The sequence below is a fragment of the Diadema antillarum genome, unplaced genomic scaffold (assembly GCF_040938485.1).
Source record: "Diadema antillarum isolate AM-2024a unplaced genomic scaffold, OU_Dant_1.0 scf00000054, whole genome shotgun sequence".
Taxonomy (NCBI): Eukaryota; Metazoa; Echinodermata; class Echinoidea; order Diadematoida; family Diadematidae; genus Diadema; species Diadema antillarum.
Genome location: NW_027270943.1, coordinates 784444 through 811426, shown reverse-complemented (window position 1 = coordinate 811426; position 26983 = coordinate 784444). Strand labels below are relative to the sequence as shown.

Sequence of the window (26983 nt, the reverse complement as noted above, 5' to 3'; positions counted from 1 at the left end):
TCCCATTCCAGTTTAATGCCTACATGCAGTCATCTTAGATTATGGTTTCTTGTTGTCACAGCACATATATATTTTAGTAATGAATTCAGTGCTGTCGGTATATTTGAAGAGAAAGAAATGCTAACTTTACACACTGAAGACAGTGAAGTCCAATATTGGTTTATAAATCATACTCCTCGAATACCAAGGCATGCAAATGATTTCTATCATTAAGTAGCAATGTAGGTAGAATTTGAATCTGGACATACATTAGGCAGCCAGAAGATTACGATGAATATTCAAAGTTCTGAATAACAAACACGGACGAATATATTATCATGTGACCATTTTCGAGAATTTTCAAACTGTAAAGAGAGGTTCAATATTTTCTTTCCTGTGCTTAGGTCTAATCCTATGATTTCCCTGAAGATGGGTAAGTGATGTTCACCTTTTTTAAAGCCTCATTGTTTATGTTCTTTGTCCAAGCGACAGCTATCATACCGAGTTTTTTAATCAATCAATGGAAAAGATATCGTTTTTATAACAAATAGGCCTAATCGTTAAATTGAGTCTGAAGAAGAGTTTTTGGATCCTTTCCTTCTTTTTTTTTTTGTCTGCACGTGTACATCATATCGATAGAGAACGATGTCTGGGAGACGAAAACATTTTATTTTACTGGCATCTCCAGATGCTGTAAGATTCTTGTTTCAAATTGGGTTACCTGGGTTAAGACAGAGCGCCCCACTTCACGTAATTCAAGGCGACGTTATTAAACACCGACCAGAAATTAGCGATCTCCAAAAGTCACATGAATATTAATGAGATCGATTTTTGGTTTTAATCGTATGAGATGTACCTTCATTACCGATGCACATACATACGGCGGAAAATGATTCGTGTGGGCCCAAGTGTTTATTTATGCGTATGTGTATATGTGCCTGTCGACGTGAGTGTGTGTGCGTGCGTGCGTTGTGTGTTTATGTGGTTGGACGTGGGATTGTGTGTGATTGGATTTAGATCGTGTGTGTGCTCTGTGTATGAGCAGTGTCAAATGTGTTTGAGTCCGTATCAAGCCTGTCGCCCGTTAACATGGTTAATGAGTTAAGAAATTAATACACGGTCCCAACTGGGTACAGCATGTTACCGATGGTTGTGCCATTGGGACACCTAATATCCTTCAGCTCACTTTCTATAACATGGCTTTCCATACTGACAAACTTAAGTTAGCCAATTGACAATAGAAGAGGAAACTAGGGGACTCTCGATACAGAAAAAGGAAGATATTTCATCCACCAATTTTATGATTACTTTCTTCCCTTGAACTCTAACCTAAATCTCTTAGCACAGCCAATTCTGGTTCGTTAGTCAATAATGTTCAATACCTATCCCAGGAAGCGATGGCATTCTATATATACCCCAAGCGATTTTCAACCGTGAAAGGATAATCGATTTGCCATATCACCAACTGTGCGATGTTTCGAGTTTATAGCGAGCGAAAAGGAAGATAACATGTTTCGATAGAATTTTCGTTTCATGTGTTTTATACTAGTATCAACGTATTGAATTTTTCCGTTTTATCTCTCCCGTATGATAGAACAGATTATCCTTCATTACTCTTAAATGTATTGCGAATTTACATGGACCATAACAAAAAAAAATCATTGATTACTATGATAGCCTTCCATACATCAAATGTCGCCATGACTATATACATACAACAGCACGGTAGTGTACAGTGTCTTTTTCCTTTATTTAAGTCGTTACATATGACTTAAGACATGGAATTCATCCTTTAATAACACAATAATTGCTGCAGTAAAGACTCAGGGTAAGAAAGTTGTCGTAAAAGTTTGTACGTGTGAGTCAGACGAATTATTTTAGTTTTCCTCTCGTCAGGTCGAAGGTTTCTTATTTCCGAGTTTTGTATGCATACGTGTAACGAAAAGAGTTTGACGATGTGACATATAAAAAAAATCACTTTATTCCTCTTACGCTGCAAAGACACAAAACAAAAATAAAGTTCAGTTAGGAATGGACGTAACAATAAAAAGACGCTTGTAAATGCTCATATTACATTTGACCATTTTGACAAGGGGGCCTACTGTAGTAGTGTAGAACCTGTAGAACCTTATGGTGCTTGGGTGTCTTTCGGAGGTATCAAAAAATTTCAAACAGTAATAGTTCGCATGATTTGTGTTCATTTTGAGATGCACAACTTTATGTGGACACCCGCGAAACAAAATCATGTACCACCACCGTTATTTTCCAGTGATGTGAGAGTGAGCGTTCTATCGACATGCATCCCCGTGAGCTTCGGCGTGATAGTTGGCTGGAATAACATAGCACAGTGCCCGTACGGCCGTCCCGATACAGACATGGCATCGCATCTACAGAGAGTCATGGCTTTGCTGTCGATACAAAAAGCATACGTGGGTGAGTATGGGGCCCTCCGCTACTTGGCATCGCAACGCCGAACTTTTAAGGATCTTTTTCAAGAGGAGCCTTGACTACTTAAAACCCGCTGAAAATAAAACATGGCTCAGTGAACGTTAAAATCAACAATGCGTAATGAAACATGTTGTAGATGTTCATGATTTTAATGAACTTGAATGGAATACTCACTATTTTCTAGTGTCGCCTCCTCTCATTTACCCTCTGCCTCTCTTGTCGGTATTTTCTTTAAAAGAGAAACGTACAAAAGAAGTCCCACTTTCGCGCGACAAAGGTGCGCTATATATATGTGACGTGACACAACAGTTGTGTTTACCGTTCCGTGAAGTAGACGCATGCATTCGATTTTGAGAAAAGACGGGCGAAGGGACCCAGGGCATTTCAGTAAAATGTCGAGTAAATTTTATCGCATTGTCCTCCAATTTGCCTCCTGCAAATACCGAAATATCAGCAGTTTGAAGAACGACAAAAAGGTAAATAGAGGAAGAAAGAAATCTAGGTTACAGGCTTCTTGCAAGAACTCTTATCCCAAAACAGTCATACAAGGGGAAATTAGGGCCATGCGAAGCCGCAAAAGAGGTCTACATCGTTTACAAGTGGCCCTACATCAATAGGAAACAAAGCGGTACCTACAGCAAGACGCACAGCGTCACTCCCATATCAGACACACATACATTAAATATTTACGAATGTGATGTATACTTCAATCATAACGTGAGAAACTAGTTAATAAGTTCTTAACATGAAAGCACCTTCAGCATCCCAAATCAACAATAAAGCGAAATTATTTCTGTCAGATAATGGGGCACTATTAAATAATATTTTAAGAGTTTGATAACTTTTTATGAAGTTTTGATATAATTATCTTTAAAAAATGTGTCAGACAACGTAGGGATCACAGCATGACCAAGAAGAAAGAGTATTGAAGTATTTATGAAAAATGTTTATAAAACCAAGTATCCAACATATATAATAAAAAGCTTATTTTTGTAAAATTACCGTGAAGTGCATGGGTGTTGAATGAATAGACACGGGTCAATATCGTCTGCTCGTGATCCAAGACGCGCTATGAAAGTGAAATAACCCCGTTATCGGGGGAAATAACACAGTATCGCGGTAAAAGATTGATATTTCCCCGGATGGCTCCTGATTTTCCCCGACTCTTGCTCAATTTCGTTGAGTTAACAAAGTCTAAGCAGCAAGCGTTCGTTCTTGCCTAGTTGTCGAACCACTCTCTTTCCCTAATGCTTATTTTCAACTCTCCCTTACCTTTTTAATTCTTCCCACCGTCGCTCTCACTATGCTCAAGCGGCTCCAGGGATGCCGACTCCGTCCCTACATCTCAAGGTTTATTTGCTATCTACAGATACCATCGCCGCTCCCTGCGCAAGATTTGACATCGGCAAGTGAGCAGCTATTTGCATCCGCTTGCGTATCGGACAGTCATTAATGTATTTTGTACTTGACTCTAGCGTCTATCAACATAACCCGACCGGCCAGACGCAATTATACTAACGGGAACGTCGAGCTCTCTTACTACGCACGGCTTGCTCCGACTATCGATGTGTACAAAGGCGAATGTAATCTTCGCAGTGTACACGTTGCCTGCTTCTTCTTTTTTCCTGATTCTTCGTGGTGTATTGAGCAAAGGGAGACAATCGGGTTGCAATTAAGCTTCGCTAATTTCAGGAATTTCCTGAGAATAACGGCCACGGTACTTTACTCCTTTTGCTCTTCGGTCCATGCGAGCTGCACACTATTGATTTCTAAGCAAACATTTAGTTGTTGACGTGATTTACCATAATTTGCAGTATGAACAGCATATAATCATCCAGATCAGCACAACATTTAGCCTTTGTTGTTCGAAGTTCTTTGTATGCACTGCCTTACTTTTTTTTTCCGTTGAGCGCGATTTGCCCATATTTCTACCCATTCCCCCCCCCCCCCAACAAACACACACCTTTTTTGTTTCACAACCATTCGCTCTGGTCGTAAAGTTATCGACTGCAAACAGGTGTTTTTTTTAAGTTACTAATGTGTTTGTCCGTGCAGTTTGACACTTCATATATATGTCTATCCAGAAACACAGAAAAGCAGAGAAGCAATGGAAATGAGGAGTGGATGAAATGATTCGAAGTGTAACCATATTTTAAAAGGTCTTAGGTCCTCGCCTGACATCTAGAAGGAGAAACTATTAACCGTCTACTACGTACTACGTGTTCATGGCAATGCGATGGTTAAAACGTATCCTGCACGACGATGATGTATCAGATTTCTGTATCGCTTTTCCACAGATATAGTTCATCTTTAGTCATTGTATTCTTGTTAAACCTGAGAACATTCTTTTCGGCACATTGTTATTCCCTTTAATAGCTTTGCATATAATTATCATTACCTTTTCTTTTGGGGCAAGGCATTGAATCAGTGATGCTATAAGGCAGTATCGCTGTTACACAAAATATGTTGCGCGTAAAAGACTTCGTCTTGTAACTACAGTTGTCTTTAAATAGTAATGTCAACCAAACAGTTATGAAATGAAGTAGCATAAAATGGACTACCTTCGGTTAATTTTTCATTTGCGTGTCACTGAATAAGGTTGTTACTATCAGTCCTGGTGTAAACATAAATACATTTGGAGGTAGATCCCCAAAATGAACACAATGTCAATAATGTATACAACTCGTAAGCTTTGCCCGTTCCGTACATGGTAGTTCAAAATTATTCTGAAAGTCATAATTTGATAAATTAGTGGCGTCTAAATGATCATAAATTACAATGTTGACGAAAAATGTTTTCCAACAGAACAAAGCATCGATGAGTGAAAACAGCACAGGACAAATGAGAATGACATCGTATTACTGAATAAAACATGTTTCTCTACCTCTGTAGTAAACCGTTTCGAAGACACTCATGCACTGCTTTTCTTTATCTCAATTGGAATATTTTCTTTTTTGTATGACTACAAAATGAGTACAGTTATCAACAAAATTGGCGTAAATTAAATGAAAATAGATGTCTGATCAAGCTACGAATGTGCCTTACACTGGAAGAGATTGTTGACTTCAAAATTTAATCCTGAATTACTTTTACACTTGTCTACCCCCTCCCTCCAAGGAAATGCAAACTGAAAACGGTGCCATTCGTTTCATACAGGATTGGAAAAGCAGTGATGGAAACGCAGTAAGTGAAAACAAAATACAGAAAAAGTTGTTGTGGCAGTAGTAGCAGAAGTAAGCAAAATCATAGCAAGCTGTAGTAGGAGTAGAGGGAGAAGCAGCTATAGTTACCAGTATATGGCTAGGTTCATCAAAGCACAAATGATATTACTAGTGCTTTTAAGAATGGGAACGGAAGAAGTGGTAGAAGTGGAGGTAGTAGTAGCAGCAGACTTGTAACAACATTAAAAACAGTAGTAATGTCCTAATGTCAGAAGTATAATCAGATGTTGCAGCTGTTGGGTTCTGGTTAAGCTGAATTTTCGCGCAACGTAAATATAATACCGCTAGTAGAACTGTCAATGGTATAGGGCTGGTAAATTAATTGGAGAGGTAAACAAATATTCGGTGATCACAATAATTGTTCATGGACTTTCTAAACAATTTTCCAGTTATAAGCAGTAATGAGCAATCAGTGAAATTTAACATGATTACAATCATCATATCAAAATTGTTTTAGAAGTTTGCAGATATGACAAAGTATTACTTTGAGCAATACTAAGTTTGAGATACCCGAGCGCGAGCAATGCCAAGTAATTACAAAAGAATAGTTATTTGTCACTTTTACTGTTTTGTTATAAATCAAGTTACTAAGGAATTATTACATTTCATAGTGGTAAGGAAAGGTAGTTTGCGGCGGCTGAATTGACAAAATGCCCATTTGTCTTTTTATCTAGTTAAGGTTGTTAGTGTGTGTATGCTTGCAGGTACTTCAAAGCCGTATAAAGTAGCTAAGGAGGCAGGGAAATAAGTTGTTTATTAAGGTGTTATTTACCTGGCGCTTTGGTCTACCATGCCGGGCTGCATCCAGCCGGCTCTAACGGCCGACGACCCCACCTGAGCCGTGTTGATGATCGGTTCTTCCTTGAGGTTGGTGGAACCCCGCGTCAACGAATCCTGAATCCCAAACATGTGTTTAGCAAACTGTCTGCTGATCCAAAGCTGGTAACCACGGCCGAAAAACAACAACTTCGTCAGGCCGGCGCTAATATGTTCCTTTAAAAAAAAGTCGAGGATGAAGAGACGTTATTTTGATGCGTCTCCAAAAATACTGCTCAGTGTGGAAGGTGTTGAATTATTATTCTGGGCAATTAATGCCGAGTGGTTGTCGGAGACGACGACGAAGACTAAGAAAAAGCGTTGCCTGCTTGGTCCCAAAAGTCTCGTTTGCTGTATCAGCGATCCGGTCTGCGGGGAGACAAGGGTACGTATACGGTGGCCTTTTGGCTCGCCGAACCGCGGGCGTGGCGATAGGTGAGCGTTTGGAGAGTTGACGTTGCTGCTTCAAGAGGGCCCGCGCGGGACGCTTACAAGCTCGCATGCGGTCTTGGGCGGCCTGCTAGGGGACGATTCCTCGGCCACTTGTCGCTGTCTGGTTACTGGCTCCTGGGACTCGCAGTCTGTTGCTGCATCGTGCTGCTTGGTAAAGCTGGCGGAGCAATGGTGTTGGGTGTAAAAGTCGCGGTGGTTTAGAGTAACGGCAATTGATAGGCTCTCTTCTCACAGTTCTACTGGGTAATCTGAATGCAGCAGACGATGCTTTAAGCCGCTGCTTCTACCGCTGTGCACAGACTAACTAATGCAGATAAAACACGTGGATAACGGCACCGACATCAGTTACTACGTAACAGGGTTGGAAAAATGGTAAGTTGACCAGAGGGTCGTGGGTGAGTATATAAGTGAATGACAACAGTGAGGGTGATTTTGTACCGGTATTGTGTTATCCCCTCTGTCAGTATATTTCTCTGATTGCCAGGAGTTAGTGTTTCGGGGTAAACGGCTGTTCAGATGTGATATACAGTATATGCCTAACCAACGTTCACGTGCACGACTTGCTGTGGGTGAGTGTTTCCTATTGCCCGTTACCCTGACTTCTGCCTCCCCCTGTCCTCTCGGGGCCGCCTTTTGTTCCCGTCAAGTGCCCGCTGTCGAGCTGTGATCGTCCCTCCGGACTCGAATCCTTAGGGAGTTCGCACACTCGGCGCATCCCTTCCCAACACAGCGCGCGGGTCTTGCCCTAGCAGCCCCCACACGAAGCATCATCAGCATGCCGCGCTCCGCCCAGTTCTGCCTAATATGGCTAATGGCATGCGCGGAATGTGAATGGAGCCAATCAGGCGAGCGTAATCCGTGCCTATTTTCTGCTTGAGTTTCGGCACGAATTAGAAAATGACATGTCCACCGAAGTTGCTGTCTCAAAACACTTCACTGTCCGCTTTTCTCAGTGTTTGCTTCTCTCCCTGCCCGTCCCTACATTGTGTTACCATATTCTGTTTGCACCATGTTCAAATGCACATCTCACCAGCAGTCATGTATTGATAAAACTTCTCTGCAATTCCTCTTTTCCACATTAGCATAAACTTACTAATACACACCAATTATAAAACACATAATTATATTCACACGCACATTATACACACACGCATTTTCGACTACATACACACACTGACACAAAGAAAAATGTTGCCTGAGCAAAACAAATTGAATTGAACAAATCAACATTATTTTTTTGTCATCACTCCATCACTTATCAGCATTTTTTTTTTTTTTTTTGGGGGGGGGGGTATTTTCATGATACTCGAGTCTGTTTCTGCGAAAACATTTCATAGCATACATACCCACACTTTTCACTGCCCTCAGTTATGAACTATGAGTATCTATGCATTATTATAAAGACCAGAGCAGCATACCCAACCACGATAAACCTGACAACCTTTGACTTTTATCAATAAAGCCAGACTACACATTTTACCATATTAATGAAGAGAAACACTGAGGCAATGTATACCAAAACACATCTGTAATAGGAATATGTATGTTTCATGATATTTGGATGAACGACGGTCAGATGGAATACAGTATTATGCTCTGCCAGCTTGACCGTGTGTGCATAGAATATGGCAATGGAACGGAATGTAACAAGCGTTGTTCTGTACGGATGAACGCCCCTCGCCGTGTTAACGGGGGATTACCCTTGAATCGCAGCGGGCTAGCTGCGGCAGAGATGGGGGATCCTCTTTCGCTCGTTTGCGCTAAGTTCACAGCGGCTACCTCGCTCGCGCCGTGTTTGACCACAAATCGCAGAGAGAGGGCGATAGGATCTCGACTCAGCTTAGACGCTCCGGGCTGCTCGGAGGGGGACGTGAGGGGGAGGGGGAAGGGGGAGGGGCGAAGGACTGGGTATTAGAGGGGAGAGGAATGATTTCGGGAATGAACATACATGATAGACTGTTCTTTCCTTACGAAAGCACTCTCGCTCATATTCATCGTATGTAAAGTTGGTGTTTGTTCCATTTTTATGTAACTTCAGTGACGGCACTGAAGTAATGTTCATATTTCGCTAACAGATAACAACGGGAGCTTAATAAATGATCGCATTTGTCTATAAATAAGCGTAGAAATAATTTTCAGTATCATTTTTATTTTCTTACATGATGCAAAGAAATGAACTCCTAACATAAAAATGAGATACATGTCAGAATTAACTTCAGAACGAAGCTTGTGTTGAGATAGTTCAATCGATATCTACACTGGGTAATCCCATTTGTAACACAAACGAAAAAGCGTTTCTCTTGTAGTCTTTTCAACATCTAATTTCTATTTAACAATTAGAGACATAAATATATATTTAGATATTTGTATCATTTGTAAACAATAGTTTCTATCTATGATTCAACGTCTTTATAACTTCAAATATTTATTGATATTACAATCTTTTAGTGAAGAGTGTAATCACCTTCTTGAAATAATTGAAGGCTTCTTAAATTTGGAAGTATGAAAATATGTGCTTCACTGCACAGTTTGTATCATTTTTAAAAAGGTAAAATAGCTTGTCATGAACATGAGTTTTTCATTTGATATTTCGTTATATGAAGTATTTTGCTGTCTTTGGTTTTAATATCGTTAGATTATTCAACGCACGAAAAAAAAAAAGTGTTCGCAAACTAGCCCATGCAAATTTCGATGATACAACAATGAAGGTGGATTTGGCTGACGTGTTGTTAATTGAAACACTCTTGTGTAAATCGTAGAAAATATTATAAAGCTCCCACTCGCAAATCGAGATGAATTTATGCGAATCTAGAACATCACAGAGCATGTTCATCCGCGAAAGCGTAAAGGAACGCCTCTCCTCAACCAAGTTCTCTTCTCGTCGAGAGAGAAAGATCCACCATGGAGTTGTAGCTCCATTTTAGTACAGCCAGCTTCGGAGACAGCACGGTTGCGATAGAAACACACGATGTTAATGAAGGAGGAGGAGGAGGGGGAGGGGGAGGGGGTTATATTTTGAAAGGGAAGAAGTGGGACAGACTAGGGAGACGGTAAAGGGGGTACACGGGAACGCTGGGTGGGAATGGAACGCGAGGACGGAAATTCGCTTTGCTGGCTCGCATCGAATAATCATTCGACATCCAGTTCGAAGGCAACCGACCGCCATCTGACAACGCAGGAAGATATTCCCGTGCCCGTCCTTCCTTCAAATTTCCCTCGCGCATCTTTTAACAGGGGCGGTCTATTAATAGCGGTGAGAAGAGCGCATGGGTCATGTGTAACGAGAAATGAGCGTTGCCGGAAAAATAGACATTTGAGGAGAAGAAAGACATTTCAGCGTTCAGGGCTCCCGAATGTAGTCGACTTTTAGGGCTAAAGAGACATAAAAGTCATACACTGTTAAGGAATAAAGGGTTATTGTTGGGCTGCGGAACTGCGGTGGTCAGTTACGCAAAGATGTCGCAGCCAGTCGTTCTGTTGCTGTTTTTCATAATCACAGTGTGACAGAGATATGAAGTAGTAATACTACGATCATAGTTATAACAACCCGAATATGATGTTGGAAGAAGTTGATCGTATAAAACATGACAACTACAGACAGGAGTATCACTCTTTCCAAAGACAGACCTGTGATTAGATTGTGCCATGAAGTTCGAATACTTAAATCTCTATGTTGAATCAACCACTATTATGTTTAGGAGTGTATTATCTTATTGGAGTATACATTTGAGAAAATATATATCTTATTGGAGTATATGTTTGATATATATATATACATATACATATATTTAATCACAACAGCTATTGGAAGGTGAGGCTTGAACGGCAAATGACATATACTCAAGGGATGACAGGTGGGTGTTTTTTTTTTATACTGTATTAATCTTACAAAATACTCCTCAGCTTTCAAGAAACCGTTATAACCTAATGACATGTCAAGATTTATTTCTACCGGTCTCAATGTTTGTAGGGACGTTAGTCAATTTGACTCTATTTCTCCTTTTATTTGATTATTGTATCTAGCAACTCCAATTTCATTTCAGTTTGGCCGTGAATGTCAAACTTAATTACTATAATTTTCCTTGAAAATTTCTAATTCACAGAATTCGTACCATTCAAATACATCACGTTCATTTATCTGTCAGCATTCATACAAGCTCTCGAAGTATTGACACTCTTAGAAAAGAGAGAAAGAAAAAACAAAAATTGTATATCCCACCAAAGATCTTATGATTAATGTAATTTTAGAAGACAATAATGCACGATCAGCGGTCGCACTGATTCAATGCATTATCAGATATAGACTTTCTTCATTGTTATATCTAGCTTTATTTTCATTTAATGCACTGCAATAATGTACATTTACAATTGACAATGTACATAAATAATATGCCTATTTTTTATGAAGATATATAATCATTCCACGGAGATATCACACACCTCGTTGATGTATTCAGAGTTTGGTACTGTAGAGCATGTCGTACTAGGAGTTGCATAGTGAGGCTCTCTGTTAAATCCGCCATCGTATTCGGTGAACGGATGTTTATGAGTTCAACCATGACAGCAGACAGACAAAATTTCATGATTTTTTTTTTTTTTTTTTTTTTTTTTGGGGGGGGGGGGGGGGTAGGAATATACAATTGCAGAGTCTCACCTTCTTTTGAATTATTATGTTTATTTTGTAAACATTCAAATACGCGTCGAGCAGTGGTGTCCGACTGTCATGAAAATTATGACCGAGCGCGGGCTTCGCTTCTCTTCCGCCTCTGTCGGGGCGATCGCGCGGGAAACTCGCTCGGCGCGCTATTCGGTTTCGCAACGTGACACTAACTTGTGCGTTGTTAGCGGCTTCACTATTCACCCTCTCTTTCCCCCAATCTTTTCTATCTTATTTTTTTTTCTTTCATTTTTTTTCAGACACTACAGAAGAAAGCAAAGATGGGGACGAAAGAGAGAAATGCAAAAAACAGAATCAGGAAATGAGAACCAACCAACAAAAAAAAAAATAATGAAATGAATGATTAGAAAGCCAAGAGAGACGGAAGAGAAAGAGGGAGAGGAAAATGATTCGATCACGATTGCCGACAGTTTAGGTGAGATGTTTAGAGTTTAATATTTCATCTGTAAGGTGTGCTTTTATCTAATTATGCCAATTTCGTATTTTAGGTCAAATTGGGAGATTCCTCCCTCAACCGCTAATTTGAGCTAACGGAGATGAGTCTACGCCGACCTCCTGGTTTCAAAAAAAAAAAGTGGGTAGGTCTTCAACCTCAATGCTGATGCGTGGTTAGTATCCCATGGCGTCGCGCAGCGGTTACACACACCACAGGGACGTACTGCAGTACCCCTCTAATCCTGCTACTCCAGTATACTGTATTACACACTAGAATTCTGTTAACGACTTCAAATCTCCCAAGGAGGGACTGTTTTGATTCAAGACACCCATGTTACTCCTCTCATGGTGATGTTAACGGTTAGTCAATATTTCAAACTAGATTCTGATTCTTATGCTATACATGAGGATTTCTGATTTTTTTTTTATATTTCTGATTTTTTTTTATATTTCTGATTTTTGTTTTAATGCTTGGTATTTACACTCTGAGTTACAACCGTTTGTCAAACTAAATTTCTTTATTTCTTTCATCATACGCATGGCTTTAGTAGCCTACGCTTTCTCAACTCTCTTGTTGCGCGTTGGATATGAAATTAAGGTCTAATATATGAAATATTTATATTTCTAATTCATGTCTGTTTTGTCGAGAAATGTATTAAGTGTCATGACACATTCAATTCAATACACCTCATTCCCTCCCCCTCCCCTTCTCTACAATTAATCACTACCAAATTTATTGATTACCACCTCCCCTTCTTCAGTTCAATTTAATTCATTTCAAATAATTTTAATTATTCAACCAGAGTGAATGACGATATAATCATGCAGTTGACAGGATAAATACCATAAGAGCGATTAAAGTGAAACTGATGAAAAACAACACCCAAACCGGGTTAATAATAGTCTGTAAAGCGCATTGAAATTCTTAGCAAGTTTGAAGAGCGCCATATAAAACTAGCTATTATTATTATTGTTGTTGTTGTTAATTATGGATGATAACCATAATCAGAAGTATCATCGTCTTCACTGTCGCTATATTCATGAACTAAATAAATATTTTTGTTAGTCTAACTGATGTTAAAACAGTCGTTGGCACTTGTTTTGTTGTAGCAGGCTTTGAACTTTTTGTTCATTTATTAATTAACGGTTGAAAGGCAACGAATGTTAGCTGCAATGGGGTCTTTTGTAAGAGGTGCATAAATCGAAGATTGCAATTCCTTTTAAATGTAAGAATGCTCGTTCCGAAGCTGTCTTGGAGCAATTCACTTCATATTGGAAAGCTGAAAGTGAAATGCTTTCACCAATGGGAATGTCGCTAGATTTCCGCCATGACTGATTGGATTAGTGTGAAATTGTTACAGGGCACTTTTGAATTCCCCTCTGCTCTCGTGAAGAAATCGAGTGCGACATGTTTGCCATACAGCTTCCAACAAGATAAACCCACCCGACCTTTTGTTTCGTTTGTTATAAGCAAAATAATAACCATGTCCATCTCGTAATTCCACGCTAATAGCCGCGATATATTTACAACCTTAACCATTGATACCTTTTTCATTTCTGTGCAATCTACGTGTCTTTTTGTGAATATGATATCCTGTTGCTTTAAACATTATTTCTTCAATAATGTCCTTCTCTCCGTTTTACCTTTATTATCTCATTTCAACTACAATTTTTTTTTCTATTGCCCTTTTCTGTTCTAAATTGATGTTCTCGCGTTGAGAATTCTGGAAATTACGTAAAACAAAGAAAGTACATCAGTGTATAAGTTATAACCACCAGATAGTGTTCTTCGCTGCCAAGCATTGTTCTAATATTTATTGTCCGGATGAATGCCATAGGATGGAGCTGTTCTTTGCAGTCAGAGAGCAGACGACCGAACACTGATTTTCCCGACATGAATATCTTTACCACGCGTCTGCATTTTACACGCGTGTGTTTGAGACAGGAACCTGAGCACGGGTCCGGACTTCCGATAACTCACCTATATCTCAACCGATCGATTAAATGCAAACTTGTATCGAAATTCATACCGCGCCTCATAAATATTCATGAGTTAATCAGTCGGAGGTATCGCGCCGGAGAAATCAAACACCGCGCGTTCTGCTATGCAAGCAGGCCACTTCTCGCTCGGGTCTCGGGGGATCGACGATTTCAACTTCATTTCTACTTTTGGTCGCTTATTTTGTTTGCATAAACCACACAGATATTAGCCATCTAAGTGGGCAATAAACGTTTCATATTTAAAGAATTCCCGGACGTTGGCATCATACTGTGAATAATTGATAGTCCCGACTTCTACGATCGATGCGCAATTATTCTTATTACGCCGCGTAATGGAGTAGAAACGCAGATAAATCGCGCGATCGACTTGCAAAACTATCCTATCACTTTCTGAAAATATCTCAGAGTTACTGCAATCGCATTGGGAACCCAAGTACATTAGCTCATAATCTCGATGATGAGGTATAGCATATCTTTTAATGCACCGTCTTACCAGGGCCGTAACGAGGGCAGTGTTGCCTTTGCGATGTTCACCTCTCCATGCGATCACCACTGCCTTGCTCAGCGGCATATATGATTCGAGATATTTTATTTTACTTTCCCCTCAAAGTTGCAATATCATCACTTGCTTCTGAGGCTGTTTCTCGGCTTTATCCAGGTTTATGAAATTGCAGAGAGTGTTGGCAGAACAAAACAAAAATAATACTAAGAGTAAAGAAAATGAGGAGATGACTGAAATTGTCTTTAAAAAAATCAAAATGATCTTAACTTCACCCGACCATCGCGCACTGACAGTGCAGCAATACTTCAATGATTTCGAAAATGATCATGAAAAGAACCACAGTTACACTGTCTCAAAAGACAAAACACAACTTATAGGTCCTGCTTACATATCGCTTTGAACCAAGAAATGTATCTGATTTTCTTTCAGTGAAATCTTGTTTCCAACTGGATTGCAGAATCATGTCACACCCGATCTAACTGAAATACATCAGTTTAACTTAAAATGTATACAAGATTAATCGAGTATACATGAATTGCTAACATGCAAGTACACTGTATTGGTAAACTTCAAAATAAAACATATTATATCACCATTACGATATGACCTTCCATTTTATTTTCTCTTTTGTGGGGACGAAGAATGCTAATAAGTTCTTCTATGTGACATTTCGAGAATTATGCAATCGTGTGGCTCACTTTTTTCGATTGCTAAAATACCTCGCAGGGATTCAACGAGATTATTTTTTGCTATTGTACAGAACAAGGATTTCGCGAGCAAAAACAAACTTCACAGCTTCATTACGCTTCAGCTTACAGGTCTATGACGACAACTTAACGAAATTTTATGAATGTTTGTTTTTCCTCTTTGTTTTGTATTCTTCTTAAATTGAACGCGGTACTTGTTTTCCGAGAAGCCATTACCAGCGAGAATGCCCTGGATTAAGATGGGTTTCACAGTCCGGATACAACCTCGCCTCTCGCTGCAGAGTTATCAACAATCTCAAGAAGGCTACAGTAAGAGGGCGGTATTGTCGTAAACGAGAGCAGAAAGTGATACACCTTGCTGCTGTTTCCGGGATCAAAAACGGCGTCTAGGCTTTCACCATCCTAGGGTAAAATAGGGTTCACTAGCGGGAGAATAATACCACTGCTATACCCTCTATATCATGAAGAATAATAGAGCCACCTGTGTAAGTTTGTCGGCTCTTTTACTTGATCACATTCGATTTCTTCGGTTTACCTCGAGAGATTAATAATGACAGGAACGCTTGTAAAGCGCCACTATATATCATGAATAGATAATCATGGCGCAGGGAGAAAATAAGGCACATAGAAAATAAACATTAAGAGAAATATGAGACGAGACACCGTTGTCTTTAAAGAGTGTTTGATTTTATCAAGAAAATGAAAATTGCGAAAATAATCAGAGAAAGTTCTTAGAAAAGAATATCGAAACCGCAGCAACAGCAATCAGACGGCGAGCAGACTTTTTTTAATATAATTCTCCTGTCAGTGGATTGCATTAAACAAGTGCGTTAGAGTATTTAGCATGCTTATTACAGTGACAGAAAGATACGTTTCTGTAATCTCTTATCAAATAAAATCAAATCAAATACATGAACACAAGACACGAACACATTCCAACAGTACGTATTTTACACTACCATCATTAGAGTTGTTTTGTTATATGCTTTTTTCTGCTTTGTTGGGTGTTTGTTGGATTTGTGTTTTTGCCATCAGTTAGACCAATTCATTTTATCCTGTTATTCATACTTTCTGAAGTCCCAATCTCTTTAAAATCAACTTAATGCTCATCTACTCACCTCTTTTTACTATTTGCTTTAACAATGTTTCAATTTTTGGCATGGATAAGTCATGGATAAATGACTGCAATATGATTAATTTCCAACTTTATTTGAAATTCTTAATAAGATCTACTCAAAATAGCCAAGAGGATGTCTCTCAAATGTTAATCGGAAAAAAGGAGCAAAAGACGAAAAATCAAAATCCTTGCCATATCTTTAGGTAGACCATTATACGTTCAAACGTCTCAGCACGTGTTAACTAGAACTTCACTTCAGAGAATAAATAAACCATATTACATGATAAACACACACACACACACACACACTCACACACACACACACACACACACACACACACACTCACACTCACACACTCACACTCAAACACACACACACACACACACACGCATATATATATATATATATATATATATATATATATATATATATATATACGTATGAATATACATATATGGAAAGAGAGAAAGAGAACGATTAAAAGATATTAGATATTGATATAATGGATATAATATAATTCCGCGTAATAATATATCTGTTCAGTACTAAAGATCAAAGACATCCTCCATCTTTCTACCATATCATCACATTATGCTCCTCCTGACCTGTCAGGTAATTTTCATTCCCACTCATTGTCCTTAATTTTCATTCCCACTCATTGTCCTTAATTGCCTTCCAAACAGTTGAGGGAAGGAAGTCTTAGGAAATCATCTTATATTTTGTTCATATAAGTCGATACTTTGGGAGGTAAACATGTCACAACATTCTATTGAAGCTAACATTAAGGCGGGGAATTTGACTTCTTCTTTTTTTTTTTGCAGGGGACGACTGAAAGGCTCCTTACTCCGTGAAAACTGAAGAAATTTGGCGAAATCACTGTCCACTTATGCTAATACAAAGATAATTCGCCATACCAAACACATTCACCCCCAAATAGCTAATTTTGCAAATGAGAGCCTCTGCATACCGTTAAGATATTATAAACATTCAAGTTATAAAACGCGCACAACTTGAGTAAAGAAATCAAACGAGGTCACACTCATCTACAGAACTGAGATGCTGACGTCATCATCGAAAGATGCTCGTTGTCGTGCTGGAGGACCCCAAGCATGACTCACACCCCTCCTTGAAGGGAATGCCTTCAACTTTCCAGCCCACCTCTTCTGACAGGAGGGGATTTCGATGGGTCTGCGTACCCGAAAGTCGCCCTGTGGTTCATCCCCTCGAAACAGACCCCCTTCTCCGAATGACATGGCAATTTTCTGGACGGTCCTTTCCGCCACCAGCTTCCTGAGAAGAAAAGTCACCTCCTTTTTTTCTGCTTTGTCCCCGGTACTCTGTGCTCTTCTCAACCCGAAACACCTATAGGAACAAATCCGGTGAGATAGGCCAGTATCAAGATTTACTTGATCAGAAGATGATTTCCTTAATCGGTTGAGTCACAGCACCTTACCACTACATTTTGCTGTTGGTTTTTCCCCTATGTGATATTCATGTGTATGTTACACTCTCACAGATGTTTGACATGTTCAAGATGACGGTGCCCTCATTCTACAGAGCCTCGTATATGACGAAGATGTTACATAGACTAAGTAGGACACCATGTCATTGTGAGCTGATCGATTAACAAACTTTCATACACGAGCGATTCCACTATCTATCGCATGGCTTGCACATCCCTGCTTGAATACAGCAATGCACTTCTGATCATTTTTGTTTGTTTGTTTTTGCTCTTCTGACTGTTAGAATCTGATGCAATTCCAATCTTTAATTCTATCACCTGTCATAAAGATTACAATACATACCATTCATTGTAGCGTGTGTATCCATGTGTGTTTAGAATTTGACATTTTCTACCACAGTAAACAAAGTGCAGAAGGGGATCTTCATGTACTAACCATGGGAATGCGATGTGTCATTTAAACTGGAATTCTCTTCATATGGTGTACACTATAAAAAGTGATAACTTTGATATAACTTTTGATACCTTGTAAAAAAACACACACAAAGAGATAGATAGAGGGGGGGGGGAGAGAAAATGTTGGGGGTGAAGAGGGGGATAGAGAGAGAAGGGGAAGTAGGGACTATCAAGAGGGAGGGGGTAAGAAGGAACCGTTTTGACCAGACGATCAGAAACTGATTTCTGGGTCACTCGGCCACAAATAGGGCATTGGGTCCAATTCATGATGATCAAGAGAGACTCTGAGAGAGAGATGGAGAGAGAGAGACAGACAGACAGACAGACAGAACAGACAGACGGACAGACAGACCGAAACAAAGAGGGAGACGAGGGGTGACAGAGAAAGAAAGGAAAAAGAATCTTACAGTATGTTTAGAGGATAGAAAGAGAATAAAAGTGTTTGAGAGAACATTGACATCCATTGCTATAATGCCAATCACGCTAATAACGAAAATAGCTTATGTAGACTACAGTTAGTGGCACAAAAGAGGGGATGAAGGTTGTACAATGACTGCCCTTGGCTACAGCAGTGCAACAAGAGTGATTTTACCTCTCTCTCTTTTAGGGATGTGTTTTATTGATATCTTTATCTTGACTTTTATAATGATTATGATGACAATAATTATGATGTTGTTGATGATGATGTGTATGATTATGATTATGATTATGATCATTGTTATTTGTAGTAGTAGTAGTAGTAGTAGTAGTAGTAGTAGTAGTAGTAGTAGTAGTATAGTAGTAGTAATAGTAATAGTAGTTAGTAGTAGTAGTTGTAGTAGTAGTAGTAGTAGTAGTAGTAGTAGTAGTAGTATGAGTAGTAAATGTATATATATATATATATATATATATATATATATATATATATAGGTCATTGGTCATTGACCATTTTCCTTGAACTGAAGTCCTGCTTTTGTTCTATGAGCCGGAAATGTTTTGGTTCAATATCATGAATATCGACAGTCACTACTAATCTTTTCGAATGTCGTATCTGTTCATTGTAAAAAACAATAACTTACAAACCATAAGAGTAGAACCGATGCTAAAGCAAAAGTGAGAAAGCACACCTCCATCTGAAAATCAAAATTTATTGCATTAGCATTCTTCGGGGCCTGTTGAAAATCCATTGTGGCCAATGTTGGAAACTTTTTTTTCTCTTCTTTTTACTGCGATGATTGCCGCTGTCTGCTTTTTCATTCTTCTTTGCAATTGTCATTACCTAAAAATGAAATACATATACTTGAGAAAATAGAATTGCGTTATGGATTTCAGTTGTTTTAATGTTCTTACGTAACATCAGCATTTTCCTCGCCATTCATCATGTTCACAGGTAATATACAATGAGTATTTCTCGATAAAAACAAAACAAAAGGAAATTTGTAAAGCTGTGCAGGTGCCACTCTGGAAGACACTTACTCCCTTAAAAGCGAGCAGGCAATAAGAAGCAAACAAACATACTTTCCATTGCATTTTTAGGGTGTTTACGAGTCAACTTGTGATATGTACCTATAAAGATCGTAGATCGGAGGACCTTGATTGCTGGTTCATGTGATAAACGTGTGAAACAAGAATGACGATTTCCCTCACTAAGTGTACAACTTGGGTTAATGGGTATTCTGCCAAATATATGCCAACTCCGACCAATGCTTCTAAGTGAGATATTCAACTAGGAGAGCTTTTCTTTGACCCTCTGAATGCCACAATGACTCCCTCTCCATAGGTTTGTGTTTTAAATGTGTGCACATTTACTTATTGGGACAGGAAGGGTTAAGGAGTGGATGGGAAAGTGGGGCGTTCATATACAGTGGATTGATGAGGAAAGTAGCACGATCTTCTCTCATCAGGAAATCTTTACAATCAATGAAGTATGCGTGGGTTATTATGCCACATTTCCCATGAATACGTCGGTAATTTAGAAACTGCAGTGGAAGGCAGGGGGGGGGGGAGGGGAGCTGAAATACACAATCTCGTCAAAAATTGCGATAACCATCTTGATGTACTTTTTCCAATCGGTGCGCAAAGTCTAGGTGTGCGCTAGTCTTGACTCTGCGTCATCTTTCCGCCATCTTGATTTTCTCCTCCCTTCCTACCCACCCCTCCCTCCCCCTTCTCCCTCTCTCTCTCCCTCTATGTGTGTCTTTGTGACTCCCCCATAATTCCGATATGTGTCATTGACACTCTTCAGCCTCGTCATTCAACCACGGAGGTGAGAGAAATTAATAGAAACTGATCAAAACAGGGAGGAGTCTGTAATTGATTGGTTAGAATTGACCTTTTTCTGCGTGATGACGAGACAAAATTTCCTTGGATCGCCGTGCGGCGACCGAGATGTATGGCAGGCTAGTAGGAAGAAAAAGTTAGAGAGAGAATGGGCGAGAGAAGGATAAGGAAAGAGATTGTGATGGGAGGAGGGGGGGGGAGCATCAAGGAAAGTTGCTAAAGAAATCACCTGAGTAATGGTCATCTCGCGTAGATGGCTCTGTCATCGCACGAAGCATATGATCGACCTTAGAGTAAAATCAACTTTGTCAGGGACTCTATTGCCCTAATCTATGCAGACGCGAGAAGGAGGTCGCAATCACCTCACACGCTGCTTCATCCATCCATGTATTCCTGTACAGATTTGAATGATTGTGTGTATAAAAGTATGAATGCATACAAAAACAAACATACAAAATAATGTGCACATACTTTATACGTTTACTCTGTTTGTTTGTCTGAATGTATATGAATATGTACATGCCATAAATATGTATATATATATAATTTTTATATGATATATATATGGATTGATAGATAGATTGATAGATAGATAGATAGATAAATGAATATATAAATATAGATAGATAGATAGATAGATAGATAGATAGATAGATAGATAGGTAGATAGGTGATAATATATAGATAGATAAGTGGGTAGGTAACGTGCATTCCTTTTTGTATGTTTGATTGTTTTTTCCTGGGGGGGGGGGGGAGATAAAGAGACTGCCAGGAATAACCCACTGAAGAATATGATGAAAAGTTCATTCGTATACGACATCGAAAGGTGTAGCAAATGTGCAGACATCTGAGAGCATGATCAGATATGCAGAAAAGTATCATGAGTTTATCGGAAATTTATATCGAATGTCAAAAGAACTCAAACTACTTGACGTCATTGTCTTACGCATGAATGCTTCAAAACACTGCATTCCGACTCTTCTTATATGGAAAGTACCGATTGATAACGGAAAATATTGTATTTCAAAAACCCAGGGAGTCTCAGCCAAGATTTCCTTGACAAATTTGACTCAGATCTCCACTTCTCTTAACTTTCGTCTGTGCCAAGTTCTTAAGATGATACCTTAAAGAGAAAGGCTTCTCTTTTTACGGCAATTTCAAAAGGGTTTTGTCCAAAACTTCGAGATTCCATATTGGAAGGGAAAGAACAGGATGTGCGCACACAGTAACACAACTTTTAGTGATATAAAATCAAGTAACAATTTCGCAAACATGGTAAAATTCTTCATCAGTGATTAAAGTAGTAAGCAATATACAAGTATAGTATTGCAACATATAGTTTGATATCAGAGAGCAAACATACAAATAAGTACTCTATTCACTCTCATGTTGTTTGATCTGGGAAATGATATTAAAGATGTCAGTTAATCCCCAAGTTTATAAATGACAGATACGAGTGACTAGGCTCGAAACGTCTTGCAGTTTCTAGTATTTCTTTGACCCCCCCCCCCCCAAAAAAAAAAGGTATAGAAATGCCATTCAACTGGAAGCCCTCTTACAACTGATTCACGATCGAAATGACTTAAGAAACAAAAACAGAAATAACTTTACGAGGCAGTATAAAATCGTTTCGAAGGGCAGACATTGCGGCAAGCAGCAAACTCAGCCGTTATTGTGACTCCCAAGAGCTAGTTGAATGACCGGCTTTGACCTTGTCTAACCTCGCTGTTGACCCCTTGGAAGAGAGTGGTTCAAAAGATCCGTGACCCGGAGAGACCCTTAGCCCAGCGCGGTACAATGTGGCGAGAAGGAGTCCTCAGAACGCTTAACCTCTACGTTTACCTGAAGACGTAGAATTTGTTACGGCGTCTTCATCTTCACCTTATTTCTTTTTTTCTCCTCCTTTGGCTTCTTTACTTCCTTCCTCTTCATCTTCTTTTGCTTGTATTTCTATTCTTCTTTCGTTTTAGCTTTTTCTTCTTTCTTCTTCTTTCATTAAACTTTCCATCATCTTCCACATATTTCCTCTTTTTCTCAGTTTCACCTTCTCCATTAGCTAATTTTCTTATTCCTCTTTCTTTCCCTTGTCGTAGGTTTTACTTCTTCTTCACCTTCTTCTTTTCTTCCTCCTCCTCTTTTCCTCCATCTGCTTTTCCTCCTCCTGTGTTACCTTCCTTTGTTTGTATTTCTCATTCTTCTTTTTGCATGTCTGTCCATCTTCGTCTAAATCTTCCTCTGTCTGTTTCTGAGATTCGCTTCCTTCATTAGCTCCTTTTCCTCTGCCGCCCATCCGCCTTCTCCTTGCTGTAATTCTCACTTCTACTCTTTCTTTTTTACGATGTTTTCACCTTGTTCTTTCCCTTTCCCTTCTCGACGTTCATTCCTCCCATTCTGGTTTTCCTTTTGCTTTCTTTCTTGCTGTTTTTTACAAGTGCTCGTCTTTTCTTCTTTATCTTCTTCTTCGCCGGGGCCTTATTTTGGTTTCTTCTTCGTACTGGTAATGGCATCAACACATCGTCATGCAAATATCGTGTGTGAGGCATGACGTTAAATGTACCACCCTAGTTTTAATGATGCGATAACTGAATTACCTGGAACATAACAAGTAGATAAGATAGATATCATAATATTGAGGGCTGATCAATAGTTTCTTTTGACAACTAAGGGAATAGTATCCTGTATACAATTGTAAACTAACGCACAAATATGGACAACATGTTCATTTACTGATGTATGCCCTATACATGAAGAGGACAAGGGATATTATGATATATGAATGGTTTGTTTATAATCATTGTTGTGTGTGTGAGGGTGTGTGTATGTGTAACGATTTTCCTTCACACGTCTGTTTGTTTGTTTTAGTGCCCGTTCTGGATAAGTGTTAAAGGGATGGTATTGTATTGATTGAGGTGAATCAGCTTTTAACTTTTTGCGAGATACGTTGTATTTAGAAACCTCTCTATGACGTGTTAAAGAGTATGCAGTTGTAAGAGGAATTCAAAGTTTATTTGATGAAAATCGGTTTTGAAATCGCTGAGATATCCAAAACAGAATAAAACAAAGCGATCCTGATAAAAAGTGGGTCTCACCTTTTATTAGGATTGCTTTGTTTTGGAACCAATTTCAAAACCATTTTTTATCAAATGAATCTTGAATTCTTCTTAGCATTATATGCTCTTTTATATTTCCTAAGAAGTATCTCAAAAAATCATCATTAAAAAAGTTGGAAACCTGAAGCCCCATCTCAACCGAAAATGTACCATCCCTTTAAGCTCCATGTCAGTACATTTTTCTTCTTACTGAAGGAACGCAGTCTGCAACATTGTCAGGACTTCATTTTTAGTTTAGTTTAGGTGGGTCTTATTTTGTAACAGGTAAGTTTGTAGAAACTCCCAGGTTCATAATGATATTAATATACCTGAATGTGTTTGTGTTTGAGGTTTGTTGTGTGATGGATTATACTTTTCTTTAATTGTAGATTGAGAGAATATAGCGTACATGTAGTATATGTTATGATAGCAATAGATGGTAGGATTTATTTTTGTGATGAATTCCATGACACTTGTTTTTTTTTTTCTTCGTTGTGATTGAATGTTTCAAAGTGACTATACCACCATGACTGCTACAGAATGCCAACTTACACAGATTGTAGTTGCCTATTGAATAGCTAATCAGTCATAATGCTTTGCCCTTAAAGACCTCTTACCTAAGCATTTACGACTGGACATTTCACGTGATACTATATAAACACACATCTTCCTCATTAGAGTAATGATAAATGAACAGACAAATACACGAGTACAAGCAAATATATATATATATATATATATATATATATATATATTCATGTATATATGTGTGAGTTTGTGTGTATGTGTGTTTGTATGTGTGTGTGTGTGTGTGTGTGTACACAATATATTATATACATTGTGTTTGCATGTTGCAGTCTAGAGCTATCCTGTTATCGCTACCTTGTAATGGTGTTTACTTCTCTATAGACAAAGGGTTGAAAGGGTTGATAAAACAAATGTCAAATTTCGGATTCTACGGTTTATTTTGTTAGCAACTCATCAAAAACTGTTTAATTTTCAGCATATCCTCATTAGCTTATCTAATCAAATTATTTATGATATCAGTTAGTTGCTAAAGTTGTACTTGAATATACCGTTTATTTGATGTTGATTGATCATTTGCTATTGCCAGGCCTATCTGTATGTTTCATTTCTAACAGCAGATCTTTTTATTGATTTGAATGCCTGTTGAGTGTATGATTATTACTGTTTGGCATGAAACCCATAAATGGAATAAAAATCATATTCATGTACCGTCATGAAAAGGCGCGGATTTTCATGTATCTGAATATTACGACATCTGTGTTAGATATCAATAGATATACACAAGCCATTGACACAACACAAGTATGATATGAAAAAAAGGGTAGAATATACATGTATTATATTATAAGACATAATATACTTCAATAACAAAAGATCCTCTACTACATTTCTGTTTAAGTCGTGGTCATCTGACTGTGTGTGTGCGTGTGTGTGTGTGTGTGTGTGTGTGTGCTTGTGTTTGTTCTTTTTAAGTTGTGAATCTATCAAAATTTTACTCTCTTCTGACGACTAACTTTCACAAATATTCTATAAAAACGGTGTCAAATACACCATAGGGCCTACACAATTTATACCGCATAAAACGTCCGTATAGTTAGCAGCTCTTCTCAACTTTAATAGACAATAGTTGTTTGATGGTTTGTTTTTTTTTCTTCATCATTTGGGAGTGTAATTTGCGAAGACGTGTTTCCGTAAGCATCTGTACACTGCTATAGGGTATTCCGACGAACCTTAGTAATTACCATATGCAGCCGTCTGAAATAGCACTGGAAAGGTAGACGAAATAACATGATAAGCATTTGCTATTGCAGTCACATTTTCATGGCCGAAACCCGGGAACGTTTGATAGCACATCGGTTCCATCATAAGAAGAAGAAGAAAAAAAAAAGCTGTTAAAATATGTGTGCATTTGAAGACGGGGTTGACAATTACCACCAACCAAACCCGCACAGGGACTGCGCCGGGTTGCAACGACCGCGGATCAAGTTTGAGTCCCGCGGGAACGCTGGCGCAGAGATGCGTGGTGAAGTGGCCCGATGCTAGGCAGCATGCGAGGGCGGAGAAAGCCACACTCGGCAGTCTGCTAAATGGGCAAAATTACGGTGGCATTGGAGTACATACGTGAGAAATGCAGCGGGCGTGGGGAAGGGATAAACGGATGGTTGAGGAGGAGGAGGAGAACGACTGCTTTGGTATGCGACGTTCACATGGCATTTTCATATCATTTCATCCTGCGTGTCTTACACATTGAATTTTATTGCATTTGTACTTTGAGTCTTTTTTATAGAGATTTATTCATCTTTGGTGTTTCATTTTGTTCCCTTTATCACAAGTGTTAGGTTAACGAGTCCTCAGGAAAAAAAAAAGAACTGATAAAGAAGTCCCTTGTTCTGCAACGTGGAAGACAATAACTTAAACGACGAATTCCTTTGATTGGCCATAATGATGTAGTGTTATCTTACCAAGATACTAACATTTCAGAAAATCTCTCTCTCAATCTTTATATATATATATAATATATATATATATATATATATATATATATATATACTATATATTAATGATATAAGCCCACATATATATTTATACATCATTATATTTTATACGTATAAGATAATAAATGTGTTTATGTGTGTGTGTGAAATTATCTATATGTCTATCTGTTTATGATAATATAGTTAATCTAAAATGCGTGTACTCGAATGTACGATGAAAGACTTGCTTTATCCACCTTACATTATTCTTTCTCCTTAACTTCTCTCTACTGTAATCCTTCCTGCCTTACATACTAGTAAGTATTCAATGTATTATAATGTGAGGTAATTGAGAACTAAGTACATTCTTAGCCGTACTGGGGTCAGGGTTACTATATGATCTGGAGGAGAAGTAGAAATATATGAACGATTCCTTCTATTGTCTCTCACTCTCTCTCTCTCTCTCTCTCTGCATGTAGAGTATCGCAAGATGAAGCCAGATTAGCTCGAATCACCGCGCGCCAAATCACTTTCATTTCCCATTAATTCCGAGTTTACATCCACTTTGGGGGCTGCGATGAGAGGTGAAAAAAAAAAAACCTGGATGTGTACGAAGACAGCGGGGCAGAGCTCGGTGTGAGAAGTGAATGGCCAGACGACATCAGGAAGGGACACGAAAGAGACGGCAGTGTGAGAGAATAGACTTCAGGAAGACTGAGCAGTATGAAAGACTTCTTGGAGAAAGGTAGAAAATGAAACATGACATAAGGAACAGAGACAGACAAGGAGAGTTAGGGAGAGAGGCGGGGAGAGAGAGGGAGAGGGAGAGTTCTTGAGACGCACAGACAGACACAAACA

At 38.8% G+C, this 26983-nt stretch overlaps 1 pseudogene; it reads right to left on the bottom strand.

Annotated features, from left to right (window-relative positions):
* The window catches only part of LOC139715743 (transcription factor COE1-like), a 148952-nt pseudogene extending 142052 nt beyond the window's left edge, over positions 1 to 6900 (bottom strand).
* Between the last annotated feature and the right edge of the window lie 20083 nt (positions 6901 to 26983).